Source organism: Mytilus galloprovincialis, chromosome 11, assembly GCF_965363235.1.
Source record: "Mytilus galloprovincialis chromosome 11, xbMytGall1.hap1.1, whole genome shotgun sequence".
NCBI lineage: Eukaryota > Metazoa > Mollusca > Bivalvia > Mytilida > Mytilidae > Mytilus > Mytilus galloprovincialis.
Window position 1 is genome coordinate 5,773,153 of NC_134848.1, and position 17,025 is coordinate 5,790,177.

The window sequence follows — 17,025 nt, forward strand, 5'->3', positions numbered from 1 at the left end:
TAAATATAAACAAAATATATAACACATGAATCAGTGGTCAAAACTGAATAAAATGACCAGTCACACTTGTATTTATATTCTACATAAACAACAAATAAACAACATGTTTTATTGTGAGATGTCAGGACTTCCATCAGAACTGTCAGGATAAAAAAAAACTTTTTTTTAAGGAACATTAAAACGAGTTATATTTTCTGATTCAGTACGAAGAGACAAGAAAAATAAGACCCCACTTCATATAATTCTGTCAAGTATTTGTTATTTTTAAAAGATGTTTTACATTAGATCTGTAGAATTAACATTAACTAACTAAAGATGTTAACACAAATTTTTCTCATCAACTACTCATTAAATTCAGATGTTTACAAAATAATTTTTCGTCAAGAAACAAAATAAAACCTTAACTATCTGATTCAGTTCTGCCGAGTGCGTTACGAATAAAATGAGACCCCTACTTTATATAAATCTAGCAAATATTTGTTATCATTAAACTTGTCTGATTAACAACATGATTTTGTGTAGATTCTGTATAAAGTGATGTTTGGTCAGAGTAAGATGATTATATCTATCATTACCGGGTCTGTGACTTCTAACTGACTTCCGTGAGTGACTAGGTAAGTCACTACCTCCAGGTTTCCTCTCTCAACCGCCCACATTAATGGTGTCTGTCCCCACTGTAATATCAACATATAACAGACATCAAAACTTGTGTCATAAACTGGACAATGTTGTGTAATAAATATAAACAAAATATATATCACATGAATCAGTGGTCAAAACTGAATAAAATGACCAGTCACACTTTTATTTATATTCTTCATAAACAACAAATAAACAACATGTTTTATTGTGAGATGTCAGAGCTTCCATCAGAACTGTCAGGATAAAAAAAAAACTTTTTTCTAGAAACATAAACAATATTTATATCAATGGACTCAGCTGGACAAGACAATTAAAATCAGACCCCACTTTATATAATTGTAACAAATATTTGTTGTCCATAAAATCTGTTTGATTAACAATGATGACATAGAATGATCAAAAGTTTTAAAAAAAAAAAAATTTCAAGAAACATTAAAACGAGTAATATTTTCTGATTCAGTACGAAGAGACGAGAAAAATGAGACCCCACTTTATATAATTCTGTCAAGTCTTTGTTATTTTTAAAAGCTATTTTACATTAAAACTGTAGAATTTTGTGTAGATTCTGTATAAACTGATGTTTGGTCAGAGTAAGTTGATTATATCTATCATTACCCTGCATGTGGCTTCTAACCGACTTCCGTGAGTGACTAGGTAAGTCATCACCTCCAGGTGTCGGCACATAACCGCCAACATTAATGCTGTCATTCCCAACTGTAATATCAACATATAACAGACATCAAAACTTGTGTCATAAACTGGACAATGTTGTGTGATAAATATAAACAAAATATATATCACATGAATCAGTGGTCAAAACTGAATAAAATGACCAGTCACACTTGTATTTATATTCTACATAAACAACAAATAAACAACATGTTTTATTGTGAGATGTCAGAGCTTCCATCAGAACTGTCAGGTTAAAAAAAAAAAAAAATCTAGAAACAAACAATATTTATATCAATGGACTCAGCTGGACAAGACAATTAAAATAAGACCCCACTTTAAATAATTCTGATAAGTATTTTTTTTTAAAAGAAATATTACATTAAATCTGTAGAATGAACATTATCTGACTAAAGATGTTAACACAGTTTGTTCTCATTAACTTCTCATCATTAAAATCAGATGTTTACAAAATAATCTTTTCTCAAGAAACAAAATAAAACCTTAACTATCTGATTCAGTTCTGTGTTACGAATAAAATGAGACCCCACTTTATATAATTCTAACAAATATTTGTTGTCCATTAAATCTGTCTGATTAACAATGATTACGTAGAATGATCAAAGTTAAAAAAAAACTTTTTTCAAGAAACATTAAAACGAGTAATATTTTCTAATTCAGTACGAAGAGAAGAGAAAAATAAGACCCCACTTTATATAATTCTGTCAACTATTTGTTATTTTTAAAAGACATTTTACATTAGATCTGTAGAATTAACATTATATAACTAAAGATGTTAACACAACTTTTTCTCATCAACTTCTCATTAAAATCAGATGTTTTCAAAATAATTTTTCGTCAAGAAACAAAATAAAACCTTAACTATCTGATTAAGTTCTGTGTTACGAATAAAATGAGATCCCACTTTATATAATTCTAACAAATATGTGTTGTCCAGTAAACCTGTCTGATTAACAGTATTTTGTGTCGATTCAAAATAATGATCAAAGCTTTGCAAATATTTAGTGGTATTACCGTGTAAAATGTTGGATGTCTACCAGCTGCTTCATGTGTTGTTGTGAGTATATGGGTAATATAACAATGGTGTATGTTTGTGGTGAGTATAAGGGTAATATAGCAATGGTGTATGTTTGTGGTGAGTATATAACAGCTGCTTCATATCATATGTGTTGTTGTGAGTATAAGGGTGATATAGCAATGGTGTATGTGTTGTTGTGAGAGTGAGTATATGGGTAATATAGCAATGGTATATGTTTGTGCTGAGTATAAGGGTACTATAGCAATGGTGTATGTTTGTGGTGAGTATAAGGGTAATATAGCAATGATATATGTGTGTGCTGAGTATAAGGGTAATATAGCAATGGTGTATGTTTGTGGTGAGTATAAGGGTAATATAGCAATGGTGTATGTTTGTGGTGAGTATAAGTAAAGAACTGCAATAAGCCAAGTTTATTTTTTTTCAAGTTTGCATTGCCTATAAGTGTGATCTGTCACTTGTTTGTGATGAGTGTAATAATGTCATTGCTATGTCACATGTTGGTGTTGAGTATAAGAGTGTCAATGCAACGTCACATGCTGGTGTTGAGTATAAGAGTGTCATTACTATGTCACATGTTGGTGTTGACTATAAGAGTGTCATTGATATGTATCATGTTGGTGATGAGTGTAAGAATGGCACAGCTGTGTCACATGTTGGTGTTGAGTATAAGAGTGTCATTGCTATGTCCCATTTTAGTGTTGACTATAAGAGTGTCATTGCTATGTCACATGTTGGTGTTGACTATAAGAGTGTCATTGCGATGTCACATGTCAGTGTTGACTAGAAGAGTGTCATTGCTAAGTGACATGTTGGTGTTGACTATAAGAGTGTCGTTGCTATGTCACACGTTAGTGTTGACTATAAGAGTGTCATTGCTAAGAGATATGTTGGTGTTGACTATAATAGTGTCGTTCCTATGTCACATGTTGGTGTTGAGCATATGAGTGTCTTTGCTATGTCACATGTTGCTGTTGACTATAAGAGTGTCATTGCTATATCACATGTTGGTGTTGAGGTAGAGTGTCATTGATATGTTACATGTTGGTGTTGACTATAAGAGTGTCATTGCTATATCACATGTTGGTGTTGACTATAAGAGTGTCATTGCTATGTCAAATGCTGGTGTTGACTATAAGAGTGTCATTGTTATGTCACATGTTGGTGTTGACTATAAGAGTGTCATTGCTACAACACATGTTGGTGTTGAATATAAGAGTGTCACTGTTATGTAACATGTTGGTGTTGAGCATATGAATGTCATTGCTATGTCACATGTTAGTGTTGAGGTAAACAGTGTTATTGATATGTCACATGTCGGTGTTGAGGTAAAGAGTGTCATTGATATGTCAAAATTTGGTGTTGACTATAAGAGTGTCACTGCTATGTCACATGTTGGTGTTGAGGTAAAGAGTGTCATTGATATGTCACATGTTAGTGTTGACTATAAGAGTGTCATTGCTAAGTGACATGCTGGTGTGACTAAGAGTGTCATTGTTATGTCACATGATGGTGTTGACTATAAGAGTGTCATTGCTATGTCACATGTGGGTGTTGAGTATAATAGTGTCGCTGCTACGTCACATGTTGGTGTCGAGTATAATAGTGTCATTGCTACGTCACAGGTTGGTGTTGAGGTAAAAAGTGTCATTGCTATGTCACATGTTGGTGTTGAGCATATGAGTGTCATTGCTATGCGACATGTTAGTGTTGACTATAAGAGTGTCATTGCTATGTCACATGTTGGTGTTGAGGTAAAGAGTGTCATTGATATGTCACATGTTAGTGTTGACTATAAGAGTGTCATTGTTATGTCACATGATGGTGTTGACTATAAGAGTGTCATTGCTATGTCACATGTGGGTGTTGAGTATAATAGTGTCGCTGCTACGTCACATGTTGGTGTCGAGTATAATAGTGTCATTGCTACGTCACAGGTTGGTGTTGAGGTAAAAAGTGTCATTGCTACGTCACAGGTTGGTGTTGAGGTAAAAAGTGTCATTGCTATGTCACATGTTGGTGTTGAGCATATGAGTGTCATTGCTATGCGACATGTTAGTGTTGACTATAAGAGTGTCATTGCTATGTCACATGTGGGTGTTGAGTATAATAGTGTCGCTGCTACGTCACATGTTGGTGTCGAGTATAATAGTGTCATTGCTACGTCACAGGTTGGTGTTGAGGTAAAAAGTGTCATTGCTACGTCACAGGTTGGTGTTGAGGTAAAAAGTGTCATTGCTATGTCACATGTTGGTGTTGAGCATATGAGTGTCATTGCTATGCGACATGTTAGTGTTGACTATAAGAGTGTCATTGCTATGTCACATGTAGGTGTTGAGTATAATAGTGTCGCTGCTACGTCACATGTTGGTGTTGACTATAAGAGTGTCATTGCTATGTCACATGTTGGTGTTGAGCATATGAGTGTCATTGCTATGCCACATGTTAGTGTTGACTATAAGAGTGTCATTGATATGTCACATGTGGGTGTTGAGTATAATAGTGTCGCTGCTACGTCACATGTTGGTGTCAAGTATAAGAGTGTCATTACATTGCTACGTCACAGGTTGGTGTTGAGGTAAAAAGTGTCATTGCTATGTCACATGGTGGTGTTGAGCACATGAGTGTCATTGCTATGTCACATGTTAGTGTTGACTATAAGAGTGTCATTGCTAAGTGACAGGTTGGTGTTGACTAAGAGTGTCATTGCTACGTCATATGTTGGTGTTGAGGTAAAGAGTGTCGTTTCTATGTCACATGTTGGTGTTGAGCATATGAGTGTCATTGCTATGTCACATGTTGGTGTTGACTATAAGAGTGGCATTGCTATGTAACATGTTGGTGTTGAGGTAAAGAGTGTCATTGCTATGTCACATGTTAGTGTTGAGCATATGAGTGTCATTGCTATGTGACATGCTGGTGTTGACTATAAGAAAAGCATTGCTATGTCACATGTTGGTGTTGATTATAAGAATGGCGTTGCTATGTCATATGTTGGTGTTGAGGTAGAGTTTCATTGCTATGCCACATGTTGGTGTTGAGGTAAAGACTGTCATTGCTAATCGCATGTTGTTGTTGAGCATATGAGTGTCATAGCTATGTCACATGTTAGTGTTGACTAGAATAGTGTCATTGCTATGTCACATGTTGGTGTTGACTATAATAGTGTCATTGCTATGTCACATGTTGGTGTTGACTATAAGAGTGCCATTGCTATGTCACATGTTAGTGTTGAGTATAAAAGTGTCATTTCTTAGTGACATGTTGGTGCTGACTATAAGACTGTCATTGCTATGTCACATGTTGTTGTTAAGCATAATAGTGTCATTGCTATGTCACATGTTAGTGTTGACTAGCAGAGTGTCATTGCTATGTCACATGTTGGTGCTGACTATAACAGTGTCATTGCTATGTCACATGTTGGTGCTGACTATAAGAGTGGTATTGCTGTCACATGTTGGTGTTGACTATAAGAGTGTCATTGCTTTATCAAATGTTGGTGTTGAGGTAAATAGTGTCATTGCTATGTCACATGTTAATGTTGACTATAAAAGTGTTATTGCTGTCACATGCTAGTGTTAACTATACGAGTGTCATTGCTAAGAGACATGATGGTGCTAACTATAAGAGTGTCATTGCTATGTCACATGTTGGTGTTGAGCATATGAGTGTCATTGCTATGTCACATGTTGGTGTTGAGCATATGTGTGTCATTGCTGTCACATGTTGGTGTTGAGCATATGTGTGTCATTGCTATGTCACATGTTGGTGTTGACTATAAGAGTGTCATTGATGTGTCACGTGTTGGTGTTGACTATAAGAGTGTCATTGCTATGTCACATTGCTATGTCGCATGTTGGTGTTGATTATAAGAGTGTCATTGATATGTCACATGTTGGTGTTGAGCATAAGAGTGTCATTGCTATGTCACATGTTGTATGATCAGGTGTCACATGTCATGTTCAGTACTTGAGTGGTTAATGAATGTTGCATGATCAGGTGTTACATGTCATGTTCAGTACAGGAGTGGTAAATGAATGTTGTATGATCAGGTGTCACATGTCATGTTCAGTACAAGAGTGGTAAATGAATGTTGTATAATCAGGTGTCAAATGTCATGTTCAGTACAAGAGTGGTAAATGTATGTTGTATGATCAGGTGTCACATGTCATGTTCAGTACAAGAGTGGTAAATGTATGTTGTATGATCAGGTGTCACATGTAATGTTTAGTTCTGGATTTGTGAAAGAATGTTGAATAATCAGGTGTCACATGGCATGTTCAGTACTGGAATGGGTTAACTTGAATGGGTAATGAATGCTGCATGTTCAGTACAAGAGTAGTGAATGCAGGTTGTTCATGTTGTTTGCACCTGTCCTAAGTCAGGAATCTGTTGTACAGTAGTTGTCGTTTGTTTATGTAATTTAAACGTGTTTCTCTTTTCTCGTTTTTTTATATAGATTAGACCGTTGGTTTTCCCGTTTGAATGGTTTTACACTAGTAATTTTGGGGCCCTATATAGCTTGTTGTTCTGTGTGAGCCAAGGCTCCGTGTTGAAGGCCGTACATTGACCTTTAATGGTTTACTTTTTTAAATTGTTATTTGGATTGAGAGTTGTCTCATTGGCAATCACACCATATCTATGTATAATCAGGTGTCACATGTCATGTTCAGTACAAGAGTGGTAAAGGTATGTGGTATAATCAGGGTTCACATGTCATGTTCAGTTCAAGAGTGGTAATTGCAGGTTTTATGATCAGGTGTCACATGTTATGTTCAGTACAGAAGTGGTTAATATATGTTGTAGAATCAGGTGTCATATGACATATTTAGAACAGGAGTGGTAAATGTATGTTGTATGATCAGGTGTCACATGTCATGTTCAGTACAGGAATGGTCAATGAAAGTTGTAGAATCAGGTGTCATATGACATGTTTAGAACAGGAGTGGTCAATAAAAGTTGTATAAACAGGTGTCATGTCTCAAGTCATGGTCATGCAAGATTTTTTTTAACCAAAGTTATGTTTTTTGTGTAGAATACTATATATGTTATCTGTAATAAAGTAAATCACAATATTTCAGTTGTATACAGTTACGAAGTATCAGACAGCAACCCTTTGACATACAAACTGGAGTGGTATTCATCAGTGTAATGAAGTTTAATCACAATATTTCATAATACTATGTTTCTTAATATTTTGAAGACAAGAGTATTTGCAATAAATAGAATGTACACTGAATCACTGAACACTAACAAGGACAGTGTTTAACTGATCCACTTTATGTGTACTATATATAATAAATATCTGTAAATGTGTTAAACATTTTACTTTACTTACATAATCTGTACATTCCAAATTAGCTCTGTTCTTTACACATAATTCTACCACTTTTATATTCCCCTGCCTTGCAGCTGTAAGAAGTTTCTGTAAGCAAAACAAAGCTTTTACATTTTCTCTAATGTATTATAAATGTATTATAAATGTAATAATTGAATTTAACAAGCTACATTTTTACAGTTTCAACAGTTTATACCAAATACAGTGATTACCAAGAAGGAGTGAAATTGTTGTCTATAATTTCAGAGTTTTTTTTTTAGAAAAGTCTGTAGACAATTGTATTATGCATCAGTTTTGAGATCAGCCTAAGTTTTTGTTGAGGTTTGTGTTGCTCGGTCTTTAGTTTTTTATGTAATGTTTTGAATATAAAAAGAAGATGTGGTATGATTGCCAATGAGACATAAAATAGACCAAATGACACAGAAAATAACAACTATAGGTCACCGTACAGCCTTTAACAATGATCAAAGCCCATATGGCATAGTCAGCTATAAAAGGCCCTGAAATGACTAATGTAGACTGTTGAATTTTGATTGTTTTTCATTTTTTCCATGGCGTTGTCAGATTCTCTTTGACTTAAAAGAGTTGTGAATGTCCTACAATATCTTACGTTTCTTTTTTTTTTTTTGTCTCCTGGAATTTTGTATATTGAAATTATGTTCACTGATGTCATTTTGATTTCTCCTGTTTTCCCCCTGAGAATACTGCACGTCTGTATCTTTATGTACAGTTTATAGACAACATAGGTCACATGACATACAGTCAGAGCTCTGACATAAACAAGTCAGAATAAAATGACTTCCATAGGTCAGATATAATTTGATGTAAGTGTTGTCTCCCTTCTTGCACTCAACAGAATATGACTTGTACAGGTCAGTTTATGTCAGACTTTAATTTATCATAAAATGACTTCCACAGGTCAGCTTTTGCATAAAATATTGTGACTTAATATCTTCATATTCTAATAAGATTTATGTCCCTTTTTAATGCATTTTGACTTAGAGAGGTCATTTTTGTTCTGACTTGAAGCAGTCATTACTACCACTTTGTTATCAATCTCCATAAAATATAGTGATTACTAGTTTCGAATCAAAGAGTTTAAAAAGTGGGCTCATCATACCTTCTTCTTTCCAGAATCTTAAAATAATATTTTTTTCTCATCAAATTCAATCATTTCAAAATACAAACAAAAACCAAAGCAGAAAAAATGGATCATACAATTTTCTGTCAATATCAAAAGATTTATAAAATACAATATTGGATACATTTACTAGTACCATGACAATACTTCAAATCTTCCAAGGGAAAAAAAGGGATCTATTCTCATCCACTTTTAGCTAAATTTATCAAGAGCAAAACATTTCTTATTTTAATATTTCATTGAGGTAAATACTGTTGTGCAAACTGACTCAAATAAGCTGACTTCAAAAGTCAGTCAACTCTAAACTTATTTCAACCTTTAAGTCTAGTACTGTCATATTGATTTAAAAATGTATGGGAAAGCCAGATATAGGACAGAGAAAATATTAAAGGTCCCCTAAAGTCACAATGAGGACTATAAAAAAAAATATTTGGTATATTCAATATTTAAATGCAATTTCTTTTAAACAGGTCAAATCATGTTTTGACTTAAAGCAGTCAGCCCAAAACTAAATTTATTGAAATTTTTAGAGTGGGGCACTGACATATGATATTAAATGAAAGTATGGGAACCTCAGACATAAGAAATATATGTAAGATCCCCTAAAATAAATAACCATTTGACTTAATTGTTTCTAAACATTTATCAAATAAATTCACAAATGGCAGATTCAGAAGCAGGGCTTAAAGGAAGTACACCTAGCTTTGATTGGAAAATTTGTTCTGCAATCTGACTTGAACAGGTCAAATCATGTTCAGACAAATTGACTTAAACAGGTCAAATGGGCATGTTCAGACACATTGACTTAAACAGGTCAAATCATGTTCTGACTTAAAAGAGTCTGTCAAAAACTAAATTGCTTGCAAAGTTCTGTAAAGGTCGTGCATTATCATGATTGTCATGATTGTGATGTGATTGTTAAAATTGAGAATGGAAATGGGGAATGTGTCAAAGAGACAACAACCCGACCATAGAAAAAACAACAGCAGAAGGTCACTATCAGGTCTTCAATGTAGCGAGACATTCCTGCACCCGGAGGCATCCTTCAGCTGGCCTCTAAACAAATATATACTAGTTCAGTGATAATGAACACCATACTAATTTCCGAATTGTACACAAGAAACTAAAATTAAAAAAATACAAGACTAACAAAGGCCAGAGGCTCCTGACTTGGGACAGGCGCAAAAATGCGATGGGGTTAAACATGTTTATGAGATCTCAACCCTCCCCTATACCTCTAGCCTGTATGGATACAAGTAGGAAAAAAAATCACAAAAAATTAAGTCACAATTATAAGAACTATATATATAAAAGATAATTTGGTATATTTTTTATATCTTAATATTTCATTGAGGTAAATCCTGTTGTGCAAACTGACTTGAACAAGTCACATTATGTTCTGACTTCAAGGAGTCATTAAAAGACTATACTTTAATTAAGTATTGCAACTTTAAGTCTGGGATTGTGACATATGCATTTAAGAATGTATAAGAAACTCAGATAAAAGACACCCTATAATAAAGTCACAAAAATGTGGACTATAAAAAAGTGTATTTGGTATACTATTATTTAATATTCAAATGTATTTTGTTAACAAATTTCTCCAAGTTATTTTAAAATTTTATTATATTTCTGTATTTTCATGACTTTTTTTCTGTTAAATTAACATTTGGAACTTTCGGTTTTAAAAAACATTATTTTAAAAACCATTTGACTGAATTGTTTCTTAAAAAAAATATGAATTAATTAACTCAACAGTAGCAGATTCAGATATGGAGGGGGCGTAAAGGAAGAAGACTTAGTTTTGATTGGACATTTTTTTTCTGTCAACTGACTTTAACAGGTCAAATCGTGTTCTGACTTCAAAGAGTCAGTCCCAACTAAACTATTTCAACTTTTAAGTCTAGTTTTTTCATATTGATTTTAAAATGTACGGAAAAGCCAGATAAAAGACAGAGGAAATAAGGTCCCCATACGGCGCAATAATGAGGACTATAAAAAAGTTTATTTTGCATATTCATTATTTAAATGTATTTTGTTTTAAACCGGTCAAATTATGTTCTGACTTTAAAGAGTCAGTCAAAAACTTCACTTTAGCTAATTATTACAACTTCTTAGTCTGGCATTGTCATATGCATTTAAGAATGTATGGGAAAATCAGACAAAAGACACCCACTAATAAAGTCACAATAATGAGGACTATAAAAAAATGTGTTTGGTATATTTTTTATTCAAATATATTTTGTTTACAAATTTCATCAAATCATCTTTAAATTTTATTATATTTTTGTATTTTCATGACCTTTCTTTTCTGTTAAGTAACACATGGAACTTTTGGTTGTAAAATATATTATTTTAAACCATTTGACTGAATTGTTTCTAATAAACCTATCAATTAATTAACTCAACAGTAGCAGATTCAGATAAGGGAAAAAGGGGGAGAGGGGGGCTTAGAAGAAGAATACCTAGTTTTGATTGGATTTAATTTTCTCTGTAAACTGACTTTAACAGGTCAAATCATGTTCTGACTTCAAAGAGTCAGTCAAAACTAAACTTATTTCAACTTTTAAGTCTAGGATTTTCATATTGATTTTAAAATGTATGGGAAACCAGATAAAAGACTGATGAAATAAGGTCCCCTTAAGTCACAATAATGAGGACTATACAAAAATGTATTTGGTATATTTTATATTCAAATGTATTTTGTTAACAATTTCATCAAATTAATATCTTAAAAATTTATTCTATTTCCGTATTTTCATGACTTTTTTTCTGTTAAGTTAACAAATAGAACTTTTGGTTGTAAAAAACATTATTCTAAAAACCATTTGACTGAATTGTTTCATAATTTTTTTTTAACTCAACAGTAGCAGATTCAAATAAGGGGAAAAAAGGGGGGGGGCTAAGATGAAGAAACCTAGTTTTTATTGGATTTTTTTTTCTGTAAACTGACTTTAACAGGTCAAATCATGCTCTGACTTCAAAGAGTCAGTCAAAACTAAACTTATTTCAACTTTTAAGTCCAGGATTTTCACATAGATTTAAAAATGGATCGAACATTTTTATTTGATATATTCAATATTCAAATGCATTTTGTTTTTTAGAGATTTTCATCAAATTATCTAAAAAAAAATATATTGTATTATTTCTGTATTTTCATGACTTTTCTTTTCTGTTAAGTTAACACATGGAACTTGTGGTTGCAAAAAAAATTTATATTTTAATAACCATTTGACTGAATTGTTTCTAAAAAACTCAGTAATTAATTAACTCAACAGTAGCAGATTGATATTTAGTGGGGAGGGGGATTAGAGGAAGAACACCTAGCTTTGATAGGACATTTTTTTCCTGTCAACTGACTTTTACAGGTCAAATCGTGTTCTGACTTCAAAAAGTCAGTCCCATTTAAACTTATTTCAACTTTTAAGTCTAGTTTTTTCATATTGATTTAAAAATGTACGGAAAAGCCAGATAAAAGACAGAGGAAATAAGGTCCCCATACAGCGCAATAATGAGGACTATAAAAAAGTTTATTTTGCATATTGATTATTCAATATTTAAATGTATTTTGTTTTAAACTGGTCAAATTATGTTCTGACTTCAAAGAGTCAGTCAAAAACTTCACTTTAACTTATTATTACAACTGTTAAGTCTGGCATTGTCATAAATATATGCATTTAAGAACGTATGGGAAAACTAGATAAAAGACACCCAATAATAAAGTCACAATAATGAGAACTAATATTTTATATTCAAATATATTTTGTTTACAAATTTCATCAAATCATCTTTAAATTTTATTATATTTCTGTATTTTCATGACCTTTCTTTTCTGTTAAGTTAACACATGGAACTTTTGGTTGTAAAATATGTTATTTTAAACCATTTGACTGAATTGTTTCTAATAAACTTATCAATTAATTAACTCAACAGTAGCAGATTCAGATAAAAGGGGAAAAAAAGGGGGGGCTTAGAAGAAGAAGACCTAGTTTTGATTGGATTTAATTTTCTCTGTAAACTGACTTTAACAGGTCAAATCATGTTCTGACTTCAAAGAGTCAGTCAAAACTAAACTTATGTCAACTTTTAAGTCTAGGATTTTCATATTGATTTTAAAATGTATGAAAAACCAGATAAAAGACTGATGAAATATGGTCCCCTCAAGTCACAATATTGAGGGCTATAAAAAAATGTATTTGGTATATTTTATATTCAAATGTATTTTTTTAAACAAATTTCATCAAATTTATATCTTAAAAATTTATTTAATTTCTGTATTTTCATGACTTTTTTTTCTGTAAAGTTAACATATAGAACTTTTGGTTGTAAAAAACATTATTCTAAAAACCATTTGACTGAATTGTTTCTTAAAAAAAAATTAATTATCCCAACAGTAGCAGATTCAGATAAGGAGAAAAAGGGGGGGGGGCTAAGATGAAGAAACCTAGTTTGATCGGATTTTTTTTCTGTAAACTGACTTAAACAGGTCAAATCATGTTCTGTTAAAAAAATGTTGAGGAGAAAATACTTAGAAAATCAGACTAAGTTTGGTGACTTTGTTGTCCTTCAAGAAGTGGTACATGTATATATAAATACATAATATTTTCACTACAACTATCTATTGGGTGTTTTTTAAATAGATTTTTTAGCAACATTTATAACTTTGTAATTTATGTTCAATTGTACACTTGTTATTCTTAATATATATTTTTTTGGGAACAAAATCTTGTCAGGGTTTCTTATGGTACTAGCATGACAAAAGCATTCATATTCTTAAATACTCTAAACATTAAAAGCAAGTCATTATCTTCAGATCATTCTGAGTCTTTCTGGCCTTATTAAATTAAAGTCAGAACATTGAGACTTTCATAAGTCAGAACATTCAGACTTTTATAAGTCAGAACATACAATATTTCAAATAAAAGGTTAATGCTTTATGTGGCTAAGCATCTGGGGTAAGAATTATAGATGTGTAACTTCATAGTAAAACATATATGCCATATAATTAGGGATTGACCCTGTATGTCATTCAAATCTTCTTGAAATGACGAACAGGAATATTATATGGTCTAGTGGTGGTGATCCAGACCATTTCAAAAAGGGGGATGGGGATGACCCCCATGGACTTTCCCTTTATTTCATTTGATTCGTTGTATTGTCCCATATAATAATATATAGGCTTATGGGGTGGGGCTCTCAACCGTTTACAAGTTTTCAAACATGAGGGGGTGGGGTGGCCCCAAGGGACTTTATCTTTATTTCATTTGATTTGTCTTGTTGTCCCTTACACTAATATATATGGTTCAGGGGTGGGGATCTTGACCATTTACATGTTTTCACACAGTAGGGGTGAAACCCCCCCCCCCCCAAGGGACTTCCCCTATATTACATTGGGTTTGTTTATTTTCCCATACAAGAATATATATAGTTTAGGGGTGGGGATCTCGACCGTTTACAAAATATAAGAACATTCGCAAATGGCAGGGGAGGGGGTAAACCCAGAGACTAGCCTGGTATATTTCATTCAAATCAATTTGACATTATAAAAAGGAATATAACGTAACGGTACCCAAATTGCACCGAGTACCCAAATTGCACCTATTAAGCCAAAATAGTAAAAATAATCTTACAAGATTTCCTAGAGACCGTAAACAATTTGTATTTTTATGATTTGATATTATGCACATTTTTCAACATAAGTAAAAGTATTTAGATATGCACAAAACGTTCACAGTATTTATCAACAGGTGAAGTGTTTACTGAAAAAGCAAAATGTACTGAAACGTCGCCATGCGATGTCACCAAAACGTCATCTTTTTAAAATGATCAAATACAATATGTTACAAGTCTCCATTTAAAAAACAATAAAGAGTAAGCATGGACTAATATCCAATTGTTCAAAATATTTGAAGAAATTAAACAAAAGCTCTGTTATAAGAATTTTGACAGTGCGAATTTTAGCATGGATGCAATTTGGGTACTCCTCATTTCCGAATCATTGATGGTTTGGAGGTCAGTTTAGACCAATTTTTCTATGATTCCATATGGATTAACAATCAAATTGGTGTACCTATATAATAAAGAAGGATACGGCTACAAAATAAACACAGAATGGAAATTTTTTTCTTTATCATAAAAAAACGTAGGTGAAAAAACTGTCAAAATAGGTGCAATTTGGGTACCGTCACGTTATATGGTTTACAGGTGGGGATCTCGACCATTTTCAAGATATAAGATCATTCTCAAATGACAAGGGGTGGGGCGACCCATAGAGACTAGCCTGGTATATTTCATTATACTTTACAGAGAGAACAAAATGAGTTTAGGGGGCAGGGATCTCGACTGTTCAACATTGTCAAATGACAGGAGTAGGGTGATCCCTGGAGACTTACCCTACATTTCATTTGATTTGTTTTTAATATCATATTCCATGTTCATAATTGAAAACCCCGTTTTGTGAATCTCTTTATAATGTTCTCAAGTTAAAATCAATTTTAAAATAAAAATAAAAAAATATTTCGGTTCTTTAGTTAAACCCTCCCTTCCCTTTATTAAAATTATTCCGATTTCATTTCATTTTCATTAATATCAATATTCAAAAGATCGTTTTTCTCATTGGGAGAAACGAAAAAACAAATATATTTATAAGCCGCAAACTCAGACAGGTTAAAAAGTCACTTCATGATTGAGTTTAAAAATAGAACAATCACGTGATGATGTTCAGCTCGAAGCAATAATTTTACTTTTAAAATTGCACCGACTGGTTATTAATGTTAATACTGTTTAAGACAACAGGAGTTGTCTCCCGAAAATAACAGTTCATTATCATAACAACATTTTCTGACCTGAACAAGTCAGAATTGTCAGACACCAGGTCATCTCAAAGGCCACGCGTCCGTATTTACAGGTCACGCGCCTTCATGAAACAGCAAAAAAATCACTTGCAAAGACCTTCTTCACACGCAAAAAATATTAAAATGGCCATGAAAATACGGAGGTAATATGTATTACCTTCTGAAAATGACCACATTGACCTAGATTTTCACTAAAAAAACGTAAATAATCACTATATTTTCAATAACTTCTCGTTCGAGAAACTCCCAAAACAACGACTTTCAAACACGTGATCTCTTGCAGAAAACCACGTGATCGTATGTGTCTTAGATCGGCGGCAAATTCAAAATATCTTCTGGTTTGACGGACTCGATGGAAAACTACGCAAAACAAAAATTGACCCGTACAGGTCAGAATTTCAAAACATTTTCTGACTTGAAGAAGTCATTTTATTCTGACTTGTTTATGTCAGAGCTCTGACTGACATAGGTCACGTGACACTGACTGACTCTGAGAATACTGCATGCCTGTATCTTTATGTACATTTTATAGACAACATAGGTCACATGACATAGGTCACGTGACACTGACTGACTCTGAGAATACTGCGTGCCTGTATCTTTATGTACAGTTTATAGACAACATAGGTCACATGACATAGGTCACATGACACTGACTGACTCTGCGAATACTGCACGCCTGCATCTTTATGTACAGTTTATAGACAACATAGGTCTTATAACATAGGTCACATGACACTGACTGACTCTGAGAATACTACACACCTGTATATTTATGTACAGTTTATAGACAACATAAGTCACATGACCATTGATTATTAAGAAGAAAATCTTACCTTATTCCTACTTGCCATTATATCTTGTAAAAGAAAAACACAATTTCATTGACAACAGCATGTGCGCCCTTAGTTTTTAGCAATAATTTTTGGTATCACTCTACAGTGCTGAGAAAGGAAATTATCAGTTGGTACGATCAAAGGAAAATTTGGTAAAATAGCGATTATTTTGTATATTGAAATTCTGTTCACTGTTGTCAATTCAATTTCTCCTATTCTCCCTCTGTCTGACTCTCAGAATACTACACTCCTGTATCTTTATGTACAATTTATAGACAAAAATGTACAATTTATAGACAACATAGGCCACATGACCATTGACTTTAAAGAAGAAAATCTTACCTCATCCCAACTTGCCATTATATCCTGTAAAAGAAAAACACAACATTTTATCATGTTTGTACACAAGAGTTGTAATTTGAAGAAAAATATTTTTAAGGGGCATTAACTACAAGAAACAAAAAAAACATAAAATAAGATTTTTTTTG

General features: G+C 32.9%; 1 protein-coding gene and 1 long non-coding RNA gene across 2 annotated transcripts in view; both read right to left on the bottom strand.

Annotated features, from left to right (window-relative positions):
• LOC143051535 (uncharacterized) overlaps positions 1-17,025 on the bottom strand; it is a 342,484-nt gene that overhangs the window by 149,268 nt on the left and 176,191 nt on the right. The window lies entirely within an intron of this gene.
• LOC143051564 (uncharacterized) overlaps positions 16,879-17,025 on the bottom strand; it is a 32,519-nt gene continuing 32,372 nt past the window's right edge. The window contains exon 3 of the long non-coding RNA XR_012970833.1: positions 16,879-16,903. This is a non-coding gene — a long non-coding RNA (uncharacterized LOC143051564). The remainder of the gene's footprint in view (positions 16,904-17,025) is intronic.